The sequence below is a fragment of the Mauremys mutica genome, chromosome 4, assembly GCF_020497125.1.
Source record: "Mauremys mutica isolate MM-2020 ecotype Southern chromosome 4, ASM2049712v1, whole genome shotgun sequence".
NCBI classification, from domain to species: domain Eukaryota; kingdom Metazoa; phylum Chordata; order Testudines; family Geoemydidae; genus Mauremys; species Mauremys mutica.
The window spans coordinates 108,606,014-108,633,732 of record NC_059075.1 but is presented as its reverse complement, the minus strand read 5'-3'; positions in this window follow the sequence as shown (position 1 = coordinate 108,633,732).

The following is a 27,719-nucleotide window of genomic DNA, read 5'->3' as shown; positions in this document are numbered from 1 at the left end:
TCTCACGTGTCCCTAGTTCCAGCTGGGACAAGCAGCAGAGACGTATGTGTATAATCCACACAGATTACATGGAGCCCTGTGTGGATTAGCCTGGCAAAGTACAGTTTCCGGGCAGGGGACCATTACTGGCATGAGGAGTGAAGCAGACTCACCCGCTGTCTCAACCCCTGGACTCTGAAATGAGGAACAGTGACCCTCAAAATGAGGAACAACACACCTTGAAATGAGAAACACAATAAGGGACCTACATGTTGTTACTGAACACTGTTTTATTTACCAGTATATGTAGGAATAAGCATGCAAGTAGCCTGGAACATATTATGATGAGACTAAATGCTGATTCTGTGTACTAGAAGCATGCTTTCCACAGAAAGCCACTATTTCCAATAAAAGAAACAGTTCATTTGCTCTAATGCTCACTGTTGTTGCATTTTGTGGTTTCTTTCTCCCCCCCCCCCCCCCCGCCCCGCCCCGCCCCGCCAACTCCAACACTTCCTTTGGTTGTGGTGCCTCATGAGTTTTGTTCATTTGAATAGAAATTAGTGGGTTAAGTGTTTTGACGTTGAACCTTTGTCTCAGCCGGTACATTGAAAACTGATCCATTAGCAGACTGGCTTCTTCAGCACTACTTGTAATCCCCAGTGTGGCTACCAGATCAGACACAGCTGTGGCTGACATCTGCAGCTTTGATGTGGGATCAAGGAACATGGCTGCATTTTTTTTAACAGTTGAGCTCTTAAAAGGAATTTTAAAGTCATTCTACCTCATACTGTAACATAAAATAATGCAACCTTTTTACACCTGTACTTTTCATCAGAAGGTCCACAGAGGGCATCTTCATGCTGGTGGATATAGTCCTCACCTTCTGGGCTGACACATACTTGGTTCAGAGATTGAAAATGTTCTTGGCTATCCAAGACTTTGCAGTTGTCCTGCTGTACAGCAGCCTCTGGCTTCAGTATTCTTCTAGAAAATGGCTGGACAATCCTACAGAGGTCATTATGCTCATTAGGTCAGCAGTTGAGTTTTTTGAGCTTGGTACAGTGGTGGGACAGGGAGACCCTCCCTTGTAGAGACAATAGAGAAACAGGACAACTAGACTCAGGGCTGCCCAGAGGATTCAGGGGGCCGGGGGCAAAGCAATTTCAGGGGCCCCTTCCACAAAAAAAAGTTGCAATACTATATTCTCGTGGGGGCCCCTGTGGGGCCCGGGGCCTGGGGCAAATTACTCCACTTGCCCCCACCCCCCGGCAGTCCTGCCAGACATGTCCAGCATAATGCAGTGGCAGTAGACCTTTGCTGGCAGAGTTAGAGGAGCAGACTTGTCCAACTCAACAGTGGGGTAGCTGGACCCTCATTGACATGAGCTGCAGAATAGAGTCATCTAGCAGACTACAGCCCAGCTCATTCTTTGATAGAGTCTAAACTGGTTTCTTTCGATGGGTCACAGTAACAATACTACCAGTTCCTCCTAGCGTCCCTCAAGTTCACCTCTGCTCCACACAGACATGGAGCTGAACCAACAAACTTTGACTTTGGAAATGCTGAATCATGACCTGGAGGGGACAGGAAATGCTGTGTCGCAGAAATGAAGCCCACACCATTTCCAGCTTCCTCCTCATCTCACTGGCTTTTTTGCTGCATCATGTGCTTCCAAAGGGCTGAAATTTCTGCCTTGGGAACCTAAAAGCAAGTGCTCAGGGCACTTTGAATTCCATCACATTTGGAAAACATTTACATTTAGGGAGGGACCGAACAGCACCAGAGGTGCAGCCACTAAAGAAAAAAGTCATGGAGAAGCTGAAGTGAAAATGCGTGGTCATTCCCAGAAAGCAACCACACGCTGAGTGGACCTAGAGAGAGAACTACCTTCTCACGCTTAGTGGTGGTTCTGGCAGGGAAGTGTGGGGAATCTTACACTGCTCATGCCTGTTCTGTGGAACATTTGCCTGAAGCCTCCATGGCTCTCTGTCCTTTGCTATCTGCCAGCACTACATTTTCCTTTCATTTGCAGTTAAAGTTGTCCTGATAAAGATCACAATTTATGCTGCCAAGACTCCTCCACACTGAGTAATACCAACCACACTGAGTATGTCTGCACTGCAGCTGGGGCTGAGCCTCCCAGCTCAGGTAGACAGACTCATGGTAGTAGAGGTTGAACTAGTGCACTAAAAATAGCCATAAGGATGTTGCAATTCAGACTGGCGCTCAGGCTCGCAAGCATAGGGGTCAGGTCGGCTTGACAGACTGAGCTACAATATCCACATGGCTATTTTTAGTGCACTAGCTTGAGCCCCACTAGCGGGAGTCTGGCTACCTGGGCTGGGAGGCTTGCTCGCCATCATAGTGTAGACCAGGGGTTCTCAACCAGGGGTCTGGGGCCCCCTAAGGGGCCACGAGCAGGTTTCAGGGGGGCCGCCAAGCAGGGCCAGCGTTAGACTTGCTGGGGCCCAGGGCAGAAAGCCGAAGCCTCGCAGTGTGGGGCTGAAGCTCAGGGCTCCCAGCCCTGCCACCAGGGGCTGAAGCCAAAGCCTGAGCAACTTAGCTTTGTGGGAACCCCTGTGGCATGGGGCCCTCAGCAACTGCCCTGCTTGCTACCCCCTAACACTGGCCCTGGCTTTTGTATGCAGAAAAAACAGTTGTTGTGACACTGGTGGGCCCTGGAGTTTTTATAGCATGTTGGGGCGGGGAGAGGAGTGTGGCTCAGAAAGACAAAAGTTGAGAATCCCTGGTGTAGACATCCCCACTGAGCCTTCTCCTCCAGAGTGGACACTGGGAGGAGAAACCACCCAGGTTTCAAAGCAGATGTTCGGGATAGGGGACAAATCACAGTTAGACTCAGATGGTCCCAGGACTGATGCGCGCTAACAGACCAGTTACTTACTAATCACTGCAATTCACCCTGCGGCAGAAGCCCAGAACAAGGCCCACCAACCATTGGAATGGCCTCTCCACTCAGGTGAATTTCACTGGAGTGAGATCAACAGTCAAATAATCTAGATCCTGAGTCAGGACTCTTCTCTGAATTGATCCCAGCCTTCTGGGGACCCAGGCATATTATGGAAATTGTCACAAGCTCATACTTGACAGCTCTGGCCAACGTTTTCAAAAAGTGACCTCTGATTTTGCATGCCTTAGTTGATGGCTGGCCAGTTTTGAAAATTCAGGCTCTGTGCCTTGATCATGTGTCATTACCTGAATATGAATTGCCTCAACTAGTGTATATACTTGTCTTCCTCAGTATATGCTTGACTGTATACTGTGTCCAAGATTTTCAATCCTGGATGCCTAAAGTTAGCCTCTTAAATTCATATTTAAGCACCTAAATAAATATCAGAGGTGCTTTTCCCATTGTTTCAAAGAGAATTATGGGTAACTCAGCACTTGCTCAAAATCAGTCCACCTATTAAGGTGCCTAAACATGGTTTGACTATTTATATTACAACCGTGCCTGGTGGTCCCAGCTGAGATTGGGACCCCATCGTGTAAATACACATAGTAAGAGACAGGTCCTGCCCCACAGAGCTTACAGTCTAATAGACCCAGGGGGAAACAGGCACAAAGAGGGGAAGTGACTTGCCCACGGTTGCACAGCAGAAGAACTGGAAATAGAACCTGATGCTCAGAACGCCTAGCGCAGTGCCCATCTCATGTGACCACTCTCCCTATCCTCCCTGGGCCCTCTCTGATGACCATAATAGTAGGCCCCCAAGTTGAAAATCTTGGCCAGTGCATGCCTGTAAATAACCATTTGAAACACGACCGACTATGTTGTTTCTTGTGTTACAAGTAGCATCTTTGTTGATTATTCACTGGGAAAGGAGTCTAAAAATTGTCTTTGATTGTCAGTGCTCAGGCTCTGATTTTACTTTCTGCCTCTGGTTGCAGACAGAGGTGATGTCTTCTGCTGCCATGGCTATTTGGGCATCCTCTAGCACTGAGGAATCTGAGGGAGATTCCACTGCCGTGAACTGACTTCAACTGATGGCAAATGCCCTTGATAGTGGGGGAAGTTCATTCAAGAGCTTCCCTCTTCTTACTAGCATCACCTCTGTGTTACTGGGTTCCCCCTTAGGCACCTGCACTTCATCCAAGTGCTGATGTTGGCTCAGCAGTGAGAAGCTGGGAGAAGATGGTACTGTTTATGTGGCAGTGGAGCTGGCAGCCAGCTGGCATGTTGTCTCAACAGCTCTCTCAATAGCTTCATATAGATACTGAATATTATGAAGGAGAGAGTGGAGGCTGTGGGGATCCCCAGGTTAGGGCTGTGAAGGAGGAGGAACAGTCACTCATAACAATTCTAATGGTTCCATCACAGGACAAATGACCTTAGCCAATGTGAAGGTGTTTGCATTTGGCCCTGCAGCTTCTTGGAGGAGGGATGGGCATAGTTTTAAATGCCACAGAGCTGTCAAGCAGGATAAGTGGATATACCTCACATGTCTCTGGCCTGCAGGAGGCCATCCACCAATGCATCAAAGGCTGTATGAGTCCCATGTGCTAGCCTGAAGCCTGATTGAGGTGGATCCAAGATACTGTCTGCTGACAGGCAGAGACTGTCTTTTGCTAGCTCCTTGATTAGCTTGCTTAGAAAATGAACGTTATACACCAGGCAATAGTTTGCAAGGTCTCCAGTGTTGTGTAAACATTTCTTTAGTACTTTTCAGACTGCTGCATGCTGTAGGGCCGGGATGGGGAAGATTCCTCATTTCCAAAAAGAAGGTTTCTAGTTTAACTCAATCCAAAGAAAATAGTGGTTTTTGGACCCTCAGCCTGGACCATAGGGAACATCTATTCATATCACAAAAAGCCCTGCCATCCTGGAATGGCAAGGCTCAGGGTGAATTACTATGGTGAGATCCACATCAAAAGACAAGGTCTCAACCTCCCAGGCAGGGGTAGAGGATAATGTTCTCCAAGACTCTGGAAGCTGCTGAGAATCCAGTAAGACCAGTGGGTAGGGTGTGAAGCTGATTATTAAAAGGTGGGAGTCATTATTGTTATCTTCTCCATTTTCAGTTGTTTACACAGCCAGCTGGCCTTATCTCAGTCTTAACTAGCATGTGTCAGCCAGCTTGTCCTCCTCCAAGCCCCTATCCAGGTCATCAGGTGAGACACTGGGAACCTCGGTCAGCAACTCCAGCCAGCTCTGATGAAATGGAGACTCAGCTATGCGTCAACTGAAGACTGAAAGCACCACATCCCACAGCACCAGATTCTCTCCCCTGACAGCTTCACAGAAACACTGGACAGGAAGCAGATGGCTGTGGTACCTGAGAAAAAAAGAGCTCTCAGGGGAAACAAATGGCTACTTACTATCACCTATAGGAGAGGAGAGGAAGGGAAAGGAAAGAAGAGAGCCACTCAAAAATAACTGCCCCTGGCAGGGTCTGCAGCCATCTCAGCGAGACCTCCCGGACAATGTTACCAAAGGCTGCCAATAGATCTTAAAGAATCAGAATGGATTCTTGCAACTAGATCAGCAAAGCTCCACTGACATCAGTGGAATGAGGCTGATTTATACCAGCTGAGAATCTGGACCTTGATTTCTGCCCATTGCCAGGAAAGGGCTACTGACCAGTGAGATGAGTGCAGGCTCCATACTATATCCAGACCTGTTTGACCGGGGCCAAGAGAAGCTGGGCACTCCAGTTATTGCCAGAGTTCCTTCTCTGTTTCCCCCCAAAAAGGGAGAGAAGAAGCTGGGAGATAGTCAGCAAGACTAACCATGTCAACCAATTGCTTATAGTTGAGCAAGGGCCTGTGTAATAGGGTTTACAAAGCCCTACAAACTGAGCACGGGCCAAAGGGAAAGGAGAATCTTCCCTGCTTATAGGCAATCAGGCTAATCCCACACCCAACCAGCTGCCAGAATTGCCAGTGGTGGCAGGGGCGGCTCTAGATATTTCGCCGCCCCAAGCACGGCGGCTTGCCATGGGGGGGCGCTCTGCCGGTCGCCGGTCCCGCGGCTCCGGTGGACCTCCCACAGGCGTGACTGCGGAGGGTCCACTGGTCCCGCGGCTCCACCGAAGCCGTGGGACCAGCAGACCCTCCGCAGGCACGCCTGCAGGAGGTCCACTGGAGCCCTGCCTGCCGCCCTCCCGGCGACCGGCAGAGCACCCCCCGCGGCATGCCGCCCCAAGCACGCGCTTGGCGTGCTGGGGCCTGGAGCCGCCCTGACTGGTGGAGACATGCCTCCACAGCTGTGACCAATAAAGTCAACAAGCAGAAAGACCTGGCATAGGAGCTCCATGCCAGGCTGCCTGTGAGAAACCAACTAGGAGACAAAAAGAGACTAAGAGAAGAGTTTACAGCCAGGTCTAATCGTAGATGAATTGAAGGGGACCAGTTAGGGGGAAAAGCTGGGGCCCCTAGGGAGACTGCATCAAGTGCAGTTGACAGCCTAACAGTCGATTCTTTAAGAGAAGCTGTACCCTGCCCTCTCCAGGGGAAGTACTGACAATCTGCACCAAGAATGGATCCAATGGCTGCTAGTTAGGTTCTAGTAGCCAAGAGGGACAAGGCCTGGGATTCTTGACCGATTGAAGGAATGCATTGCTGGATGTGTTGCAACGCAACTACTCTTGTAAGTAAACCTCTAGCATATGCCACTCACAGTACTAGCTAAATTAAATGAAGCCTGAAATGCCATGGGAGTTAAAGAGGCTGGGGCAAGTGGGCAGATGGTGGGGGAGTAGAGAGAGGATAGATAGGCAATGAGGTAACACCTGATACTTTAGCCTGTCAGAAGGTCTCCAGTTTAGTACAAATACAAAATGGTTTTGGAAGCCTTTGCTTTGTTTCCTAGGGAACATGTCTCCAAGTTGCAAAAAGCCCTGCCCAAAATGGCATGGCTTTGAGCCACAGACACCCAAGATTAGGTGATACAGATAAAGGCAAAATACCCATAATGCACCTAGCAATACTGCTCTTGCGGGATGAAGGTCCTTCCTATCCCCTGTAGGTGGTCATCTTATGTCCAGAACCACAAGATTTCTGCCTGTTTAATGTTTTGTGTATGGTATCCCCAGGGGGTCTCATGTTTTGGCTCCAGACTTCCGTATAGTTCCGTATAGTTAGACTGCATGTGATTGCTCAGCCTATTCTGTGAATCCAGGCAGAAAGATACGGCCGTTTGCTGTTTGCTTTCGACCATGCCTTTTCCTGCAGTCAGCGATTCAACAAACATAAAAGAGGGCTTCAGATGTACTGGAATAAACAGTGCTTGCTGCTTTAAGAGCCAGGGACGTAGCCTCCACGATGATCCCTGATCTTGGCAGCTGCTTTTAGACCCAGTGAGTTGGGCCCACAAAATTTCAAGGTGAGTCACTAAGGGATGACTGGCACGTGAAGGACTCATCGAGTTCTTTCACAAACACAACAGTAATCTACTCTTTGTGCTAAGGGATGTGCTGAGCTGTGTGCTCGAACCCTGTATTAACAGGCTGTCCTGTTACTAATCCCTGGGGAATGCTGGAAAAAAAATCTTTGTTTGAGAAAACTCTTCAGAGCACAAGGCCTAAACATGAAACCCTGCTGTGGCCCTACTGAGATGCCCAGCAGCAGCACAGAGTACGGCAGCTGCAGGTTTGCTGTGGGTACACCACTGGGCTGCTCCGCTTGCTTCAAAGCGCTTCAGTATTGGAAACTCAGTGTTCGGAATCATTTCAGTTTGTAAGAGGGTTACTAGTGGCTTTTCCACTATTACTCTAGGACAGGGTTTCTCAAACTGGGGACGTCGCTTGTGTAGGGAAAGTCCCTGGCGGGCCGGGCCTGCTTGTTTACCTGCCCCGTCCACAGGTCTGGCCGATCGCGGCTCCCACTGGCCGCGGTTCGCTGCTCCGGGCCAATGGGAGCATCCCTTGGCCCGCGCCGCTTCCAGCAGCTCCCATTGGCCCGGAGCAGCGAACCGCGGCCAATGGGAGCTGCGATTGGCTGGACCTGTGGACGCGGCAGGTAAACAAACTGGCCCGGCCCGCCAGGGGCTTTCCCTACACAAGTGGCGACCCCAGTTTGAGAAACAATGACCTAGGACACTGCAGTGTTTTACCCAGGACAGTATTTCACACTGGCTGTAGTATTTTACTGGCTCAAGCTCTTTTTTTGTCTTTTCTCTAGGAAGTCAGGAGGGGCTCACTAGAAGTTACTTGTAAATGTTTTCTATAATGAATTCAAATGACGATTTTGTATGTGAAAAAGGGTAAAACCACACATCCACGCATGAGCACCCACACAGCCAGGGACACACACACTGCACACACACACAGACTCACACACAGAGTATGCATATATATGCACACACAGATGCAGGAATAGTCACACACACAGAGTACTCATGTACACTCACAGTCTCTTTCCTCAGACACAGTGTACACACGTATATGCACACAATCTCTCTCACTCACGGTACACACACAAACACTTAGTCACACACACAGAGTACACACATACAAACACACACAGATTATCCATATACATGCAAACACACACACACAGACATGCACAGAGGACACATACTAAGTACACACATGGAGAATACACACACATTTGTGCATGGTTACATAGTCATACACATATACACACAGAACACAAATGTGTGCACACACAGCGTCTCTCTCTCTCTCCCACACACACACACACGTCTACCTGCCTTTTGCCTTGTCATTTTTGTTTCCAAAACAGTCTCAAGTTGCAGCCAAAAGTTAATAAAGCTGAAATTTCTTGGACACCATCAATGCAGCTGTCAGTTAGCATGTAAACACCTGGTGTGCTGCCAGTCCCCTCCACAGTGCCGACATTTCATAAAAAAGGACCCAGTTTTTCTTTTTTTTCTTTCAAACTGCAATCACACTATTGCAACAAGCCCAGCATAATGGTGCTGATGGGGCACTGCTTTGGGGAAGCTCACAACCGTAGGAGCTCAAAGTGGTGTTGCTCTGAGGAAGCCCACACTGCTGGAGTGCCATTTATACATTTGACACAGTGTGTGTGTGTGTGTGTGTGTGTGTGTGTGTGTGTGTGTGTGTGAGATAGAGTGAGTGAGTGAGTGAGCTAGAGACTTTAGGAACACTAACCTCATGTGCCAAAGTCCTGAGGCAGCTGTCACCTCCCCCTGGCATCTGGATGGACAGGGTAGTAAATGTTTTCATCCAGTCTTATGGTGACCCAAGTCATTATGACTGGGAATAAAGGGCAAAGAAAGGGGATTGGGGACATGCCTTGGGCAAGGATCCTCTGTAAAGTAATCTTCCCTAGCCCAGCAGAAAGAATATCCCACTGAAGCAGGTTTCTTCTGATCTCACAGTGAGCCTGTCACATGCCTCCACAGAACAAAGCCGGCTTGTCTGGCTCTGGCTGAGGAGATCAACTCAGCCTCTTAATAGGCGCAAAACGGAGCATATCTGGGCAGCCAGGATTTCAAATACCAGCCAATGGAGCACTTCCCGGAGGCACCATGGGCGAGGGCAACGGGTGCCAAGGCTGACCTCACGGCAGGTTGCGGAGTGTCTTGTTGTGTCTTTAAAACACACAAATTGCCTAGCTGGAGTTGTTTTGCTGTCTCAGGGAGAGTTGGGCAGAGCACACCTCTGTATAGGATAGGTGTACAGGTACAGTGTGAGTGTCTGAGGGGGGAAATGTGCACTAGTCATGAGAGGAATGAACTCACGCATTCAGTGCTCTCTAGCTGTCCTGGTGCCCCCAGCAGGCCATGCATGATCCTTGGGTGTGCGCGTTTTACCCTGGCTTCCTCCTAAGTCACTGCTGCGTGCAGCCATGTGGTTGGAGAGCCCGGGATATGGTGCAAGTCTAACCAACGGTGCTAAAGTAAGAGTGGCTGTAGGGCAGCGCAGCTCCCCTTTCTCTGCTAGCAGAGAGACTGTGTTCCCTGTTGTGACAGGTTGAATCACAGAAACTGCCTTGGGAACTGCCAAGTGATGTGCCAAGACTACTTCTGTCCCTGCTTTCCTGCCAGCTTGGGACCCCAGTACCCTGTCTTGCTGAGCTGGACACGCCCGACTGCTCCAACACAGACCCAGGGTCTGAATTACTTGCCCCACAGCTGCAGGCTTAACTGAAAGCAGATTACAGAAGTGTTCTTGTCTTTAACACTCAGATGCCTAACTCCCAATGGGGTCTAAACCCAAATAAATCCGTTTTGCCCTGTATAAAGCTTATACAGGGTAAACTCATAAATTGTTCGCCCTCTATAACACTGATAGAGAGATATGCACAGCTGTTTGCCCCCCCCAGGTATTAATACATATTCTGGGTTAATTAATAAGTAAAAAGTGATTTTATTAAATACAGAAACTAGGATTTAAGTGGTTCCAAGTAGTAACAGACAGAACAAAGTGAATTACCAAGCAAAATAAAATAAAACATGCAAGTCTATGTCTAATACAGTAAGAAACTGAATACAGATAAGATCTCACCCTCAGACATGTTTCAATACGTTTCTTTCACAGACTGGATGCCTTCCTAGTCTGGGTACAATCCTTTCCCCTGATACAGACCTTGTTCCAGCTCAGGTGGTAGCTAGGGGATTCTTCATGATGGCTCCTCTCCTTTGTTCTGTTCCACCCATTTATATATATTTTGCATAAGGCGGGAATCCATTGTCCCTCTGGGTTCCCATCCCCACCTTCTCAATGGAAAAGCACCAGGTTAAAGATGGATTCCAGTTCAGGTGACATGATCATGTGTCACTGTAAGACTTCATTACCCACTTGCCAGCACACACGTACACAGGAAGACTTAGGCCTGGTCTACACTAGGCATTTAAACCGGTTTTAGGAGCGTAAAACTGATTTAACGCCACACCCGTCCACACTAGGAGGCACCTTATATCGATTTTAATGGCTCTTTAAATCGGTTTCTGTACTCCTCCCTGACGAGAGGAGTAGCGCTAATATCGGGATTAACATATCGGAATAGGGTTAGTGTGGCCGCAAATCGACGGTATTGGCCTCCGGGCGGTATCCCACAGTGCACCACTGTGACCGCTCTGGACAGCATTCTGAACTCTGATGCACTGGCCAGGTAGACAGGAAAAGCCCCGCGAACTTTTGAAATTCATTTCCTGCTTCCCCAGCATGGAGAGCTCATCAGCACAGGTGACCACGCACAGCTCATCTGCACAGGTAACAATGCAGTCTCCTGAGAATCGAAAAAGAGCCCCAGCATGGACTGCACGGGAGGTACTGGATCTGATCGCTATATGGGGAAAGGATTCAGTGCTAACAGAACTGCGTTCCAAAAGATGAAATGAAAAAGTATTTGAAAGAATTTCTAAGGCTATGACGGATAAAGGCCACAGCAGGGACTCAGTGCAGTGCAGAGTGAAAGTTAAGGAGCTCAGACAAGCCTACCAGAAAACCAAAGAAGCAAACGGAAGGTCCGGGGCAGGTCGAAAAACATGCCGCTTCTATGCTGAGCTGCATGCAATTTTAGGGGGCTGCGCCACAAGTACCCCACCCCTGACCGTGGATTCCGAGGTGGGGGTTGTAATCTCTGCCATGGCTGAGGATTATGCAGACGGGGAAGATGAAGATGAAGAAGAGGAGGACGACCTAGCAGAGAGCACACAGCACTCCGTGAGCCCCAGCAGCCAGGAGCTTTTTCTCACCCTGACGGAATTACCCTCCTCCCAGCCCTCCCAAGCAACTATCCCAGACAATGATGCCATGGAAGGGAGCTCTGGTGAGTGTACCTTTGCAAATAGCAAACATTGTTTTTTAAGCAAGCGTTTTTTAATGATTGATTTGCCCTGAGGACTTGGGATGCATTCGCAGACAGTATAGTTACTTAGAAAAGTTTGTTAACATGTCCGGGGATTGAGAGGAAATCCTCCAGGGACATCTCGATGAAGCGCTCCTGTAGGTACTCCAGAAGCCTTTGCAGAAGGTTTCTGGGCAAGGCAGCCTTGTTCCGCCCACCATGGTAGGACACTTTACCACGCCATGCATGTAGCAAGTAATCAGGTATCATTGCATGGCAAAGCATAGCAGCGTATGGTCCCGGTGATTGCTGGCATTCAAGAAGCATCCGTTCTTTATCTCGCTGTGTTATCCTCAGCAAAGTGATATCGTTCAGGATAACCTGGTTAAAAATCAGGAATTTAAGTAAGGGGGATGGCCATTTTCCTACTGGGTTCGTGGACTGCAGCAGCTTAAAAAAAATCCTTTCCGGCATGTAGCCAAGCGGGGGGAGGGGAAGAGTGAAATGCCGATGATCTTTTTTGTGTTTGGTCAGCGGGGATCTTCCCCAAGCTACCAGCCACGCAGTGGGTGTGGGGGTGGGAAGGGTGTTGTTTAGCAGGGAGCTAGCGTGATATTAGCCATGCGTTGTGGGGAGGGGTAAATCACTACAGAAGCCGAAAGACAGTGGCTTACCATGGCCGCATGCAAGCTGAATTCTGATGCCCGGACCTTTGTCTGTGAGATCTGTAACTCCAGAGCTGCAGGCAGTCAGTATTAAGATGAAAAATGCGACCTTGTAGGGAAATCACATGTGCTATGTAAGGTGAATAGTGCTGTTCACTGTGAAAGAGTATAACCATTGTTCTGTAAAATGTATCTTTTTAAATATTTCTCTCCCTCATGCAGCTGCAAATTTTTCAAGCGTCCCTCCTCCATCCCAAAGGCTAGCACAGATAAGGCGGAGGAAAAAGAAGACGCGAGATGAAATGTTCTCGGATATTATGGAAGTTACACGCAATGAAAGAGCTCATCTGAATGAGTGGAAGGACGTGGTATCAAATTACAGGAAAGATGCCAGTGAACGTGAGGACAGGAGGGACACCCGAGATGAGAGGTGGCGGCAGGAAGATCAGCGGTGGCGGGATGCAACTCTGGGGCTGCTGCGTGATCAAACTGACATGCTCCGGCATCTGGTGGAGCTTCAGGAACGGCAGCAGGATCACAGAGGGTACGTCTACACTACGGGATTATTCCGATTTTACATAAACCGGTTTAGCAAAACAGTTTGTATAAAATCGATTGCACGCGGCCACACTAAACACATTAAATCGGTGGTGTGCGTCCATGGTCCAAGGCTAGCGTCGATTTCTGGAGCGTTGCACTGTGGGTAGCTATCCTGTAGCTATCCCATAGTTCCCGCAGCCTCCCCCGCCCCTTGGAATTTCCGGGTTGAGATCCCAGTGCCTGATGGGGCAAAAATCATTGTCGCGGGTGGTTCTGGGTACAGCCTCACCCCTCCCTCCCTGAAAGCAGCAGACAAGTGTTTCACGCCTTTTTTGCTTGGTGAACTGTGCGGACGCCATAACACAGCAAGCATGGACCCTGCTCAGCTCAATACCACAATCGTGGATGTTTTAAACACCTCGCGCACTCTCGTGCAGTATATGCTGAACCAGGACCTTCAAACCGAGGCGAGGAGGAGGCGGATACGGCAGCACGGCAATGACAGTGATGAGGACGTAGACACAGAATTCTCTCAAACCGCGGGCCCCTGCGCTTTGGAGATCCTGATGGTAATGGGGCAGATTCTATCCATTGAACGCTGATTTTGGGCCCGGGAAACAAGCACTGACTGGTGGGACCGCATTGTGTTGCAGGTGTGGGACGATTCCCAGTGGCTGCGAAACTTTCGCATGCGTAAGGGCACTTTCATGGAACTTTGTGACTTGCTTGCCCCTGCCCTGAAACGCCATAATACCAAGATGAGAGCAGCCCTCACAGTAGAGAAGTGAGTGGCGATAGCCCTGTGGAAGCTTGCAACGCCAGACAGCTACCGGTCAGTCGGGAATCAATTTGGAGTTGGAAAATCTACTGTGGGGGCTGCTGTGATGCAAGTAGTCAAAGCAATCACTAAGCTGCTGCTACGAAAGGTTGTGACTCTGGGAAACGTGCAGGCCATAGTGGATGGCTTTGCTGCACTGGGATTCCCTAACTGTGGGGGGGCGATAGATGGAACCCATATCCCTATCTTGGCACCGGAGCGCCAGGGCACCCAGTACGTAAACCGCAAGGGGTACTTTTCAATGGTGCTGCAAGCACTGGTGGATCACAAGGGACGTTTCACAAACATCCACGTGGGATGGCCAGGGAGGGTTCATGACGCTCGCGTCTTCAGAAGCACTACTCTGTTTAAACGGCTGCAGCAAGGGAATTACTTCCCAGACCAGAAAATAACAGTTGGGGATGCTGAAATGCCTGTCGTTATCCTGGGGGACCCAGCCTACCCCTTGATGCCATGGCTCATGAAGCCATACACAGGCAGCCTGGACAGTGGTCAGGATCTGTTCAATTACAGGCTGAGCAAGTGCAGAATGGTGGTGGAATGTGCATTTGGTCATTTAAAGGCGCGCTGGCGGACATTACTGACTCGCTCAGACCTCAGCCAAACCAATGTCCCCTATGTTATTGCTGCTTGCTGTATTCTCCACAATCTCTGTGAGAGTAAGGGGGAGACCTTTATGGCGCGGTGGGAGGCTGAGGCAAATCACCTGGCCGCTGATTACGCGCACCCAGACACCAGGGAGATTAGAAGAGCACACCAGGAAGCGGTGCGCATCAGAGAAGCTTTGAAAACGAGCTTCATCAATGGCCAGGGTACAGTGTGACTGCTGTGTTTGTTGATGAACACCCAACCCCCCTTGATTGACTCATTCCCTGTAAGCAACTCACCCTCCCCCTTCGAGTACAGCTTACTTATGCAAATAAAGTCACTCTCGTTTAAAAATCATGAATTCTTTATTAATTTATTATAAAAAGAGGGAGAGAAGTAAGGGTGTGGTTTGGGAGGAGGATAGGAAGGATGGAGAAGGCCATTAAAAAAATTTCACATTAACGACAGCCTTCTGGTTGGGCTGTCCACGGGGGTGGAGTGGGCGGGTGCACGGAGCCTCCCCCCACGCGTTCTTACACGTCTGGGTGAGGAGGATATGGAACATGGTGAGGGTTGAGGGTGGTTATACAGGGGCTGCAGCGGCACTCTGTGATCCTGCTGCCGTTCCTGAAGCTCCACCAGACGCCGGAGCATGTCAATTTGATCATGCAGCAGCCCCAGAGTTGCATCCCGCCACCGCTGATCTTCCTGCCGCCACCTCTCATCTCGGTTGTCCCTCCTGTCCTCACGTTCACTGGCCTCTTTCCTGTAATTTGATACCACGTCCTTCCACTCATTCAGATGAGCTCTTTCATTGCGTGTAACTTCCATAATATCCGAGAACATTTCATCTTGCGTCTTCTTTTTCCTCCGCCTTATCTGTGCTAGCCTTTGGGATGGAGGAGGGATGGTTGAAAAATTTGCAGCTGCATGAGGGAGATAAATATTTAGAAAGATACATTTTACAGAACAATGGTTATACTCTTTCACAGTGAACAGCACTATTCACCTTACATAGCACATGTGATTTCCCTACAAGGCCGCATTTTTCATCTTAATAGTAAGTGCCTGCAGCTCTGGAGTTACAGATCTCACAGACACAGGTCCAGGCATCAGAATTCAGCTTGCATGCGGCCATGGTAAGCCACTGTCTTTCGGCTTCTGCAGTGATTTACCCCTCCCCCCAATGCATGGCTAATACCACGCTAGCTCCCTGCTAATCAACACCCTTCCCACCCCCCCCCCCCCCCCCACTGCGTGGCTGGTAGCTTGGGGAAGCCCTGCTGACCAAACACAAAAAAGATCATCGGCATTTCATTCCTCCCCTCCCCCCGCTTGACTACGTGGAGGAAAGGATTTTTTTTTAAGCTGCTGCAGTCCACGAACCCAGTAGGAAAATGGCCATCCCCCTTAATTAAATTCCTGATTTTTAACCAGGTTATCCTGAACGATATCACTTTGCTGAGGATAACACAACAAGATAAAGAACGGATGCTTCTTGAATGCCAGCAGTCACCGGGACCATACGCTGCTATGCTTTGCCATGCAATGATACCTGATTACTTGCTACATGCATGGCGTGGTAAAGTGTCCTACCATGGTGGGCGGAACAAGGCTGCCTTGCTCAGAAACCTTCTGCAAAGGCTTCTGGAGTACCTACAGGAGCGCTTCATCGAGATGTCCCTGGAGGATTTCCTCTCAATCCCCGGACATGTTAACAAACTTTTCTAAGTAACTATACTGTCTGCGAATGCATCCCAAGTCCTCAGGGCAAATCAATCATTAAAAAACGCTTGCTTAAAAAACAATGTTTGCTATTTGCAAAGGTACACTCACCAGAGCTCCCTTCCATGGCGTCATTGTCTGGGATAGCTGCTTGTGAGGGCTGGGAGGAGGGTAATTCCGTCAGGGTGATAAAAAGCTCCTGGCTGCTGGGGCTCACGGAGTGCTGTGTGCTCTCTGCTAGGTCTTCCTCCTCTTCTTCATCTTCATCTTCCCCGTCTGCATAATCCTCAGCCATGGCAGAGATTACAACCCCCACCTCGGAATCCACGGTCAGGGGTGGGGTACTTGTGGCGCAGCCCCCTAAAATTGCATGCAGCTCAGCATAGAAGCGGCATGTTTTTCGACCTGCCGCAGACCTTCCGTTTGCTTCTTTGGTTTTCTGGTAGGCTTGTCTGAGCTCCTTAACTTTCACTCTGCACTGCACTGAGTCCCTGCTGTGGCCTTTATCCGTCATAGCCTTAGAAATTCTTTCATATACTTTTTCATTTCGTCTTTTGGAACGCAGTTCTGTTAGCACTGAATCCTCTCCCCATATAGCGATCAGATCCAGTACCTCCCGTGCAGTCCATGCTGGGGATCTTTTTTGATTCTCAGGAGACTGCATTGTTACCTGTGCTGATGAGCTCTGCGTGGTCACCTGTGCTGATGAGCTCTCCACGCTGGGGAAGCAGGAAATGAATTTCAAAAGTTTGCGGGGCTTTTCCTGTCTACCTGGCCAGTGCATCCGAGTTCAGAATGCTGTCCAGAGCGGTCAGTGGTGCACTGTGGGATACCGCCCGGAGGCCAATACCGTCGATTTGCAGCCACACTAACCCTATTCCGATATGTTAATCCCGATATTAGCGCTACTCCTCTCGTCGGGGAGGAGTACAGAAACCGATTTAAAGAGCCATTAAAATCGATATAAGGTGCCTCCTAGTGTGGACGGTTGTGGCGTTAAATCGGTTTTACGCTCCTAAAACCAATTTAAACGCCTAGTGTAGACCAGGCTAGAGTGCCACTGCAGCCCCTGTATAACCACCCTCAACCCTCACCATGTTCCACATCCTCCTCACCCAGACGTGTAAGAACGCGTGGGGGGAGGCTCCGTGCACCCGCCCACTCCACCCCCGTGGACAGCCCAACCAGAAGGCTGTCATTACTGTGAAACTTTTTTAATGGCCTTCTCCATCCCTCCTATCCTCCTCCCAAACCACACCCTTACTTCTCTCCCTCTTTTTATAATTAATTAATAAAGAATTCATGATTTTTAAATGAGAGTGACTTTATTTGCACAGGTAAGCTGTACTCGAAGGGGGAGGGGGAGTTGCTTACAGGGAATGAGTCAATCAAGGGGGTTGGGTGTTCATCAACAAACACAGCAGTCACACTGTACCCTGGCCATTGATGAAGCTCGTTTTCAAAGCTTCTCTGATGCGCACCGCTTCCTGGTGTGCTCTTCTAATCTCCCTGGTGTCTGGCTGCGCGTAATCAGCGGCCAGGTGATTTGCCTCAGCCTCCCACCCCGCCATAAAGGTCTCCCCCTTACTCTCACAGAGATTGTGGAGAATACAGCAAGCAGCAATAACATAGGGGACATTGGTTTGGCTGAGGTCTGAGCGAGTCAGTAATGTCCGCCAGCGCGCCTTTAAACGACCAAATGCACATTCCACCACCATTCTGCACTTGCTCAGCCTGTAATTGAACAGATCCTGACCACTGTCCAGGCTGCCTGTGTATGGCTTCATGAGCCATGGCATCAAGGGGTAGGCTGGGTCCCCCAGGATAACGACAGGCATTTCAACATCCCCAACTGTTATTTTCTGGTCTGGGAAGTAATTCCCTTGCTGCAGCCGTTTAAACAGAGTAGTGCTTCTGAAGACGCGAGCGTCATGAACCCTCCCTGGCCATCCCACGTGGATGTTTGTGAAACGTCCCTTGTGATCCACCAGTGCTTGCAGCACCATTGAAAAGTACCCCTTGCGGTTTACGTACTGGGTGCCCTGGCGCTCCGGTGCCAAGATAGGGATATGGGTTCCATCTATCGCCCCCCCACAGTTAGGGAATCCCAGTGCAGCAAAGCCATCCACTATGGCCTGCACGTTTCCCAGAGTCACAACCTTTCGTAGCAGCAGCTTAGTGATTGCTTTGACTACTTGCATCACAGCAGCCCCCACAGTAGATTTTCCAACTCCAAATTGATTCCCGACTGACCGGTAGCTGTCTGGCGTTGCAAGCTTCCACAGGGCTATCGCCACTCGCTTCTCTACTGTGAGGGCTGCTCTCATCTTGGTATTCTGGCGTTTCAGGGCAGGGGTAAGCAAGTCACAAAGTTCCATGAAAGTGCCCTTACGCATGCGAAAGTTTCGCAGCCACTGGGAATCGTCCCACACCTGCAACACAATGCGGTCCCACCAGTCAGTGCTTGTTTCCCGGGCCCAAAATCAGCGTTCAATGGATAGAATCTGCCCCATTACCATCAGGATCTCCAAAGCGCAGGGGCCCGCGGTTTGAGAGAATTCTGTGTCTACGTCCTCATCACTGTCATTGCCGCGCTGCCGTATCCGCCTCCTCCTCGCCTCGGTTTGAAGGTCCTGGTTAAACATATACTGCACGAGAGTGCGCGAAGTGTTTAAAACATCCACGATTGCGGTATTGAGCTGAGCAGGGTCCATGCTTGCTGTGCTATGGCGTCTGCACAGTTCACCAAGCAAAAAAGGCGCGAAACGGTTGTCTGCTGCTTTCAGGGAGGGAGGGGTGAGGCTGTACCCAGAACCACCTGCGACAATGATTTTTGCCCCATCAGGCACTGGGATCTCAACCCGGAAATTCCAAGGGGCGGGGGAGGCTGCGGGAACTATGGGATAGCTACAGGATAGCTACCCACAGTGCAACGTTCCAGAAATCGACGCTAGCCTCGGACCGTGGACGCACACCACCGATTTAATGTGTTTAGTGTGGCCGCGCGCAATCGATTTTATACAATCTGTTTTGCTAAACCGGTTTATGTAAATTCGGAATAATCCCGTAGTGCAGACGTACCCTTACAGGTAAAACAGAGCCATCTGCAGACAATTGTCCTGGTTAATGGGAGTCATCAAGATTCCAAACCACCATTAATGGCCCACACTTTGCATAATTACAATAGGCCCTCAGACTTATATTTCATATTTCTGGGTTCAGGTACAAGTGTGGTACATTTATACAAATGGGATTACCACACTCAGTAGATAAGTTTTGTAATGATACCTTACGATAGACCTTTTGCATGAAGCATATTCCATTTACATTAGCATATTTTCATAAAATATAGAGTGCAGTCACACCTGTGTAACCCACACACACTCTGGGTGTGGTGTTCTGTCCCATCTAGTGGCACCGAGACAGTTAAATGAGTCTGTGCTACAGCCTTAGCTAACAGCTCATGCTTATGCTGCAGACCAGTGTTTCCCAAAACTGGGACGCCGCTTGTGTAGGGAAAGCCCCTGGCAGGCCGGGCCAGTTTGTTTACCTGCCCCGTCCGCAGGTCTGGCCAATCGTGGCTCCCACTGGCTGCGGTTCGCCGCTCCAGGCCAATGGGAGCTGCTGGAAGCGGTGGCCAGTACGTCTCTTGGCCTGCGCCGCTTCTAGCAGCTCCCATTGGCCTGGAACAGCGAACCGTGGCCAGTGGGAGCCGTGATCAGCCGAACCTGTGGACACGGCCAGGGGCTTTCCCTACACAAGCGGCGTCCCAAGTTTGGGAAACCCTGCTGTAGACTGTAGAGGCTTTTAGCTCAAGCTGTAGAGGCTGATGCACTAAGTTCCAGATATCCCCAGTTTGATCCTGCCTGCTGACGACTGGGGTCTGCCAGTGTTACACCTGCTCTCCTTCCTGCTGTCCTCAGGCAGCATTGCTGCCCCTCCACACTGCCCCTGCAGACCCTCTGCCTGATGATGTGAGGAGTCCATATCAGCCAAAGGCAAGGAGAAGTGACCCTGAGTTCCTCTGCTCACTGTCTGAGCAGGAGCAGAACACTTACTTAGAGCTCAGCCTGACTCTTGCCAGGATTCCCGTCTTCTGGGCCTTCACACTAAACCACAGCCCTGCAACCAAAATTGGAGAGCTCTCCTTCTCCACTGACCTGGATCTACTGCAGCCCCACGTCAGAGGATCCAATGGGATAGCAGAGATGCACATGTGTGTGGGTCGCTGCTGGCAGCAGGAGACTGACTGGACCATTGAACTCTCCCAGTATGGCGAGCCCAGTGTTTCTCCCTGTTATCCAGGGCTGGTGAATTGGTGACGCTTTACAACATGGATCAGCAGCATTAGGCTATATCCTCCACTGGGCCTGTAATTCACAAAATACATTGGTCCACAGAAAGGAGATGTGGCCTGTTTGAATTTTGGGAGGGTTAGGATTAGCCCTAACTCCTTCTTCCCCAGCACAGCTTCATTCCCACCCAGATGGAGGATTCTGATAGACCCACCTGTCCAGTGACCTACCGGGTCTCAATTGCAGAAGAACAGGCTAGCGAGTGTGGTGATCATTTGGCTCAGCTTTACGTGTGTCACACTGATACACTTTAGTTGGAGCTAGTGGAAATTTCCCACATATGAGTTTGTGACAATGTTTTTCATCAAAAATTAGATTTCCGAGGAAAATGTGCCTCCTCCACGCCCCCCCACGAAAGCTTGGATGAAAAACTGTGTTGTCAAGTTTGGGGGTTTTGGATCAGTTATACAACTGGTCACATTTTTTTAGAAAAAAAAAGTTTTTTTTTAATTAGTAAAACCAAACAGTAAAAACTTTCTCCTGCAGCCCACAACTGCCTCACCCGTTCTGCTATGGCTAGCGACCTTCTCCTCCTCTGTCTGTGCTGAGCCCTGATGTGTGGCCCAGCAGCTTGTACTCTGAGCCCGTGGAGTGCGAAATAGCTTTTGGAGCAAGCGAAAGGTTTGGTCATTGAAAATCTATAACTTAAAGACCAAACACGAAATGTTCAACTCCAATGGTCTTTGCACCCTAACATATGGATGTGAAAGCTGGAAATCCACCAAAGGTACAGACAGATGTCTAAATGGCTTCAAAAGGAAATGCCTCAGGGAAATATTAGGTATTATATGGATTGAATTTATAACAAATGTTGAGATTGGAGAGTGCCCAACAACCACTTATCTTTAAAGTTATCCAGAAAAGAGAATGGACATAGCTGGGACATGATAGCCAGAAGACCTGCCATGGTAGACATGCCATTCAGCAGATGGAGGAACATGTAAAAGGGGCCAACTGAAAGAATCCCTCCATCAGTCACTCTGCAGAGAAGGCAAAAACTTATGGGAATTAACAACAGGGAAAACATGCAAAGAGCAGCCCAGGGTAGACAGGGATGGCAGAGCCTTGTTTGTGCTACGAGAGACGTCTGATGGCTCAAGGATTCAGATTCAGAAATTCCATTAGATATTGGAGTGTGAACAGTTCAATAGTAACTGGACCTAGGATCAGAGCCAACGATGGAGGATGGGCCAAGAGTCCATCACTTAGGTGGGGAGAGGGAACCAAAAGCAGAAATGCTAGCATGGCTGGTTTGGGATGAAGCAAGACCAGTGGCTGTGTATTCCTTCCCCTTCCCTATTGCAGGCATGTTTTGCCTCTTTCAGGGTCATCACCCCTTGTGCTGACAGCATTGGTCTGAAAGCACATGGCTCCATTACCCCATCTTTAGCCGTTTATGCTGTGTAATAACCCATATGCATCTCTGTTTATTCAGGGTGAGCAGAGGCACCAGATTACCCACCCTGGATTGTGGGTGGTTTCTCTTCCTCAATCATGTATCTGGATAACCTCCCAGTGTCCTGCCTGCCTGCCTGCCAAAGATTCCTATCTGCACCATTCCTGAGTCAGCTAATCCCTACTTGCCGAGATATTTGACTGTCAGTCTTAAACTTGGCACAGAAGCCTAGGGAATAGGGATTAATTAGGAAGTCTCATTCAGTGCTGTGTGGAAATTCTAACGTCCCAGCAGTGTTATCTCCAAGGTCCCAGCCTGGTACAGCTGAACGGTGGTGATAAGTAAGCTGGTGTGGCAGTGTAGTGGGGGGGTGACACAGGGGCATCCTTCCTGGGAAAGGTGGATGAAAAAATTCACAAGGCAGCAAGAACTAATGGTTAGAGTAGGAGACTGTGAATCATGACTCCTAACTTCTAACCTAGTCTCTGACACTGGCTTACTATGTGACCTTGGGCAGCTGCTTAAGACTCTCTATGGTTCAGATTTCCTCCCCCACCCCGCTCTTTTAGGGTGACCCGATGTTTGGGGCTTTTTCTTATATAGGATCCTATTACCCCCCCCACCTCCATCCCAATTTTTCACACTTCCTGTCTGGTCACCCAATGCTCTTTGCATTGCTTAGGTGACAGAAGGTGACCCTAGCCGGCCAGCACAGAATTCTCTCAGGACAGGGCAAGTCTTAACTGGATTTAACTAGCATAGCCTGTGTGTACACCAATTGCTTTTCACAGCCCTTAGTGTAGGGGTGTGTCACGGTACAGCAGACCACACTTGCACTCTGCCAATTTGCAACTGGCATATGGTCTCCTAGGGCTCATAGCCAGCTAGCATCAGTTAAAGCAGCTGCTAGGCTGTTCTAACTTCGGCTGGGGCTGGGGATGGAGCAGGTGCACTCTGAGAACCACGGGGCCAGTTAGTGCTCCCTCCCTGCCTCTGCCTCACTGAACAGAACTCAATGCAAGACAGAATCTGGGCGTATGTCTCAGTTTCCTATGGTTAAATCTGGGAGAAGTATGTTTACGTACTTCCCACGGGAGTTGTGAGGGTTCATTAGCTAGTGTTTGCTCAGGACTTTGAAGAGGAAAAATACTCAACATTATTAAGGGTGATTACTTGTGGGTGCAACTTGGAAAAGCTAATGTTTGCACCTGAATTTAGAAAATGTAAAGTCTAGAGCCAGATCCTCAGCTGGTGCAAGTTGGTGTAGCTCCACTGACATCCCTTTATATCAGCTGAGGATCTGGCCCTTTATGTATTTCTTTTACAGATCTGTCTTTAAGTAGGGTGACCAGATGTCCTGATTTTATAGGGACAGTCCCGATATTTGGGGCTTTGTCTTATGTAGGTGCCTATTACCCCTCACTCCCTGTCCCGATTTTTCACACTTGCTGTCTGGTCCCCCTATCTTTAAGCAAACCTCGGGATCCAAACGTACCTGATGTTGTCTCCAGATCTGAACCTGGCAGCCAGTCTCCCATCACCTTGCATTGCAAGACATGTAAAAAAGGAGAGTGGCACCTACTGGTGAAAATATAGAACTGAAAATGATTTTCACCAACATGAATGTTCATGAAAATGTCTAAGGTTGGGGAATGATTTCAAGTTTGGATGTTCCTAAAGAGACGACTCCGTGTTTGGATTTTACATAATAGGAGGTGCTGGTAGAGACACCTCTAGCTCAAGCTGCCCAACACTTCCCATTATAAGATCCTCTTTTCAGTTTCTTGTAACTTGGCCAGACTTCAACTGTCTTGAGCTGAAATTTTCCATGCCGGGTGTTTGCCTCAGGTTGATGATTTTTTTTTTTGAAAGCTTCAGCAAAAACAATTCAGCTATTTATAAGAACAAGATCAGGGGAAAATACATTATTTTTCTCATGTTAAAAATATTCCCACAAGCATTTTGTAGAGAAGTTCTAGCACTTGTGTACATTGGAGTAATGGCCTGAAATTGGACAGGAGAGTTGCCTTGATGTCAGAAATGTGCCCTTTACATGAAAAACGGCCTACATTTGGCCATGTGAGAGCCCTTTGGAAAATCTCAGTTTGCAAATGGCTCAGTATAAACTGGTTGGATTCTGGCAGCCAAGTTCTCTGAAGATTCCATCTGCACCCCGCTCAGGGCCACAGGGTGCCCTTTCTCTGCAAATGTTGCTCCTGGGGCACCAAGAACCGGAACTGAAAGCAGGGAGACGGCATCTCCTGTGCTCTCAATGTTCCCACGGCTAGTCCCAGTCAGTGTGGAGTAAGAAGCCACCTGACTTGAATGCAGAGAGTGTACAAGAACCAGCAGAGCAGAGGGCGTGAATTGTGATAAGGAGCCAGGGAGTGGGGAGGAGACTGAGACTGGGAACTAGTAGGTGGCAACCTGAGATAAGATGAGCAGCTGGGAAGGAGCCAGAGACAAGGAACCTAGAGTGGGAAGCTGGGACTGGGCAGGGGGAGTGAGGCTGAATGAGTCTGGGGGGTGGAGGGAGACTGGGATGAAGAGTCAGAGTGGGAAGAATACTGGAACTCTGCCAGGGAGACCAGATTGGACAGGCAGGAAACAAGGCCTAGGATGAGGAACATAGGGATGAAGACTGGGAGTAGCCAGGGGAGGAGACTGAGCTGAGCTAGGGAACGGGGGTGGGAAAGAGATGGGACTGGGACAGGGACAGGGACAGACTAGAATAGAAAGGGGCAGAAGGGTCTGTGACCACTAAAGAACTCTCCCTCAGAGCCAGGAGTGGACCCCACGATTCCTGAACCTCACCATTCCTCTGCTGTCAGCAAATATTTGCGAAACCTACTGGAAAAATGTATATCATTTCCCTCTAGGGTCCAGTCCACATAAAAGATGGCAACCTACTACTGCAATCAATTACCCTGTTTGCTCAAGTGGCAGAGATCTGTACAATGAATCTATAGGCTCCAGCCCTGTCCCATATGGGTGTTGATATGCTGACACCTGTTGAGTTTTTTTCAGGTTTTTTTTTTTTTTAAACTCAGGCAATTATACATGAGGCTTGACAAAGACCAAAATGAGGAACAGAAAACAATCATTCATGCAGCAAACTGAAAATGCGGTGGGCTCTTCTAGCAGGAATCACTCTCTCTACCTTGGATTCGTCAATCATTCCTGCTATAAATAGGAGTTTCCGAGTTTATTTGTAATATAGGTAACTTGGGGACTAAAATGAATGACCTCTCTTCAAACAAAGGACATTTCAGAGCCATGGCACCTGGGAAAACACTTTTTAGGAGCAACGTTAAATCACCAGAGGTTTTATGTACTTGCTTCCTTAAGGGGAATCAGTGGAAATCTTTCCCTTGACTTCAGTGGACTCTGAACGAATCACATATGCTTAATAAATTGTCTGACTATGTGCATGTATTTAATAAAAATCTTGAATAAACACTCAACTTTCCTTTCAAGTGTACGACAGGATTGTAAGAAATGTTAGGCTGTTTTCTACACTTTCATTCACACACCCCACACACACACGAGTGGGGAAAAAATTCTTCTCACCATCAAATGATGTTCATACATCTATTTATTTAATCCAAGGAAATAGCATTGGCAGGAGTGGAATTTGTAAATCATTTTAAAAAAGTCATTTTCTGATCGTATTGAAATAGAAACCATTCACGTTTTTTCCTTCTCTCCCATGATCCTTCTCTTGTTCATCCACTGGGGCTATAGAATTTGTGGCTACTATCTGCTGATCTCATGTTTCCATGTTCTTCTCATGCTGGTGTGCAGCGTTTTGCCTCTAATGCACGACACCCTCCTCATTCCCTAAGCAGACAAGTCATTACCAGTCTGGGACTGTTAACATTTGGTTATCAAACTCTGACCAGTTCCAAATGCATCTATACCCCACAGCAGTGTTACCATAATTCTTATCCACGAATTTTTCTCAGCATCTGTCATCATCAAAAGTAAGACCAAAATTTAAATATAAACAGCAAACAACATTAATTTCTGATGGCTGCAATGGTTGATCGTATGCAATGTTTTCCTATTGGATGGATAAAAATATGCACCAGATGGAAAGACACCGTGTGGTCCTTTGATACTGAGTGAATATGGGATGACATTAAGAAAATGAAAACTTAGGCTGAATATCAGAGAATCTATTAGCGGCTAATCTGGCATGTCTTGCACCCCCCAAAAGGACATCTTGCACCCCCAGCAGGTGCGGGCACCCCAGGTTAAGAACCACTGTATTGGCCTATGGAACAATGATGGAAACCCGATCCCTGGCACATTTTAAAATAGACTGGATGAAACACGAGACGCTGTGCTGTAGGGAACAATTCTGCACTGACAGGCATGACCTAACAGGCCTTTTCCGTTTGTGAAATCTATGATTCACATCCTTTTTAGGGACTGGTGCAATAAACCTTAGATTTCACTCAGGAGATACTCAAGTAATTCATAGCTAAAACAGAGGCAGACTGAATTTGTTATCATTGGACAGTAGTCACTGTTACTAGTGACTAGAACTGGTTGTAATTTTTCAGTTGAATTGTTTTTTCCAACCAAAAAGGACAAGGCTGGTAAAATGTTCAATTTCCACTAAATTGTCAATGAAAAAAATTCACACAAAAAATTGTCATTTGGCTAGACTTCATTTCTAACTGAAGTTTTTGTTTCACTTTGATTTTTGAAAACCAAGACAAAATGCAAATCTAAAATCTGAAATGTATCAAACATTTGTTTAGATTTTTTTTTTTGGGTCAAAAACTTGACATTTTCCACGAACCATTTAAAGACAAGGTCTTTGTATTTGACATTTTTGCTCAAATAAAATGAGATTTTTTCAACCAGCTCCCCTATGCCATGCAATAGTCTATTACTGGTGAAGAACGGATGTCAGACCCTTTCTGCACAATTGCTTTCAGTTCATCACTCATCAGCACACAGCACAATCAACCAGAGAAGGTGCAGAGAAGGGCTACTGTGATGATCAGAGGAACAGAGAGCCTACCCTATGAGAGGAGACTTAAGGGGCTTGGTTTTTTTCCGGCTAAACAAGCCAAAGGCTGAAGGAAGATATGATTGCTCTCTATAAATAAATCAAAAGGGCTAAACACAGTGAGGGAGAAGAGTTATTAAAGGGCCACTGCCGGCTCAAGAACAAATGGATATAAACTGGCCATCAATAAGTTTAGGCTTGACTTTAGACAAAGGTTTCTAACCATCAGAGGAGTGAACGTCTGCAACAGCCTTCCAAGGGGAGTCGGGGGGAACAAAACCTAACTTGTTTTAAAGCTCAGCTTGATAAATTCGAGGGGTGGTATGATGAGATTGTCTGCAATGGCATATGGCCCACTTCTGATTGCGATTAGCAAATATCTCCAATGGCTGGAGATCGGACACTAGAAGGGGAGATCTCTGAGTTATTACAGAAAATTCTCTCTCAGGTGTCTAGCTGGTGAATCTTGACCACATGCTGATGGTCTAACTGATTGCTGTATTTGGGGTTGGGAAGAAATTTTACGCCAGGTCAGACTGGCAGGAACTCTGGAGGTTTTTTGGTTTCCTTTGCAGCATGGGGCACGGGTCCCTTGCTGGTTTGAATTAGAGTAAATGGTGGATTCTCTGTAACTTGAAGTCTTTAAATCAAGATTTGAGGACTTCAGTAAGTCAGCCAGAGGTTATGGGCAGGGGCGGCTTTAGGCTGATTCCCTCAATTCCCCGGAATCGGGCCCCATGCCTAAGAGGGCCCCGCACCTTAGGCGCCTTTCTAATTTTTTTACTCACCCGGCAGCGGTCTGGGTCCGTGGAAGACCCGGAGCGAGGGAAGGACCCCCCCGCCGCCGAAGTGCCGCCAAAGACCTGGACCA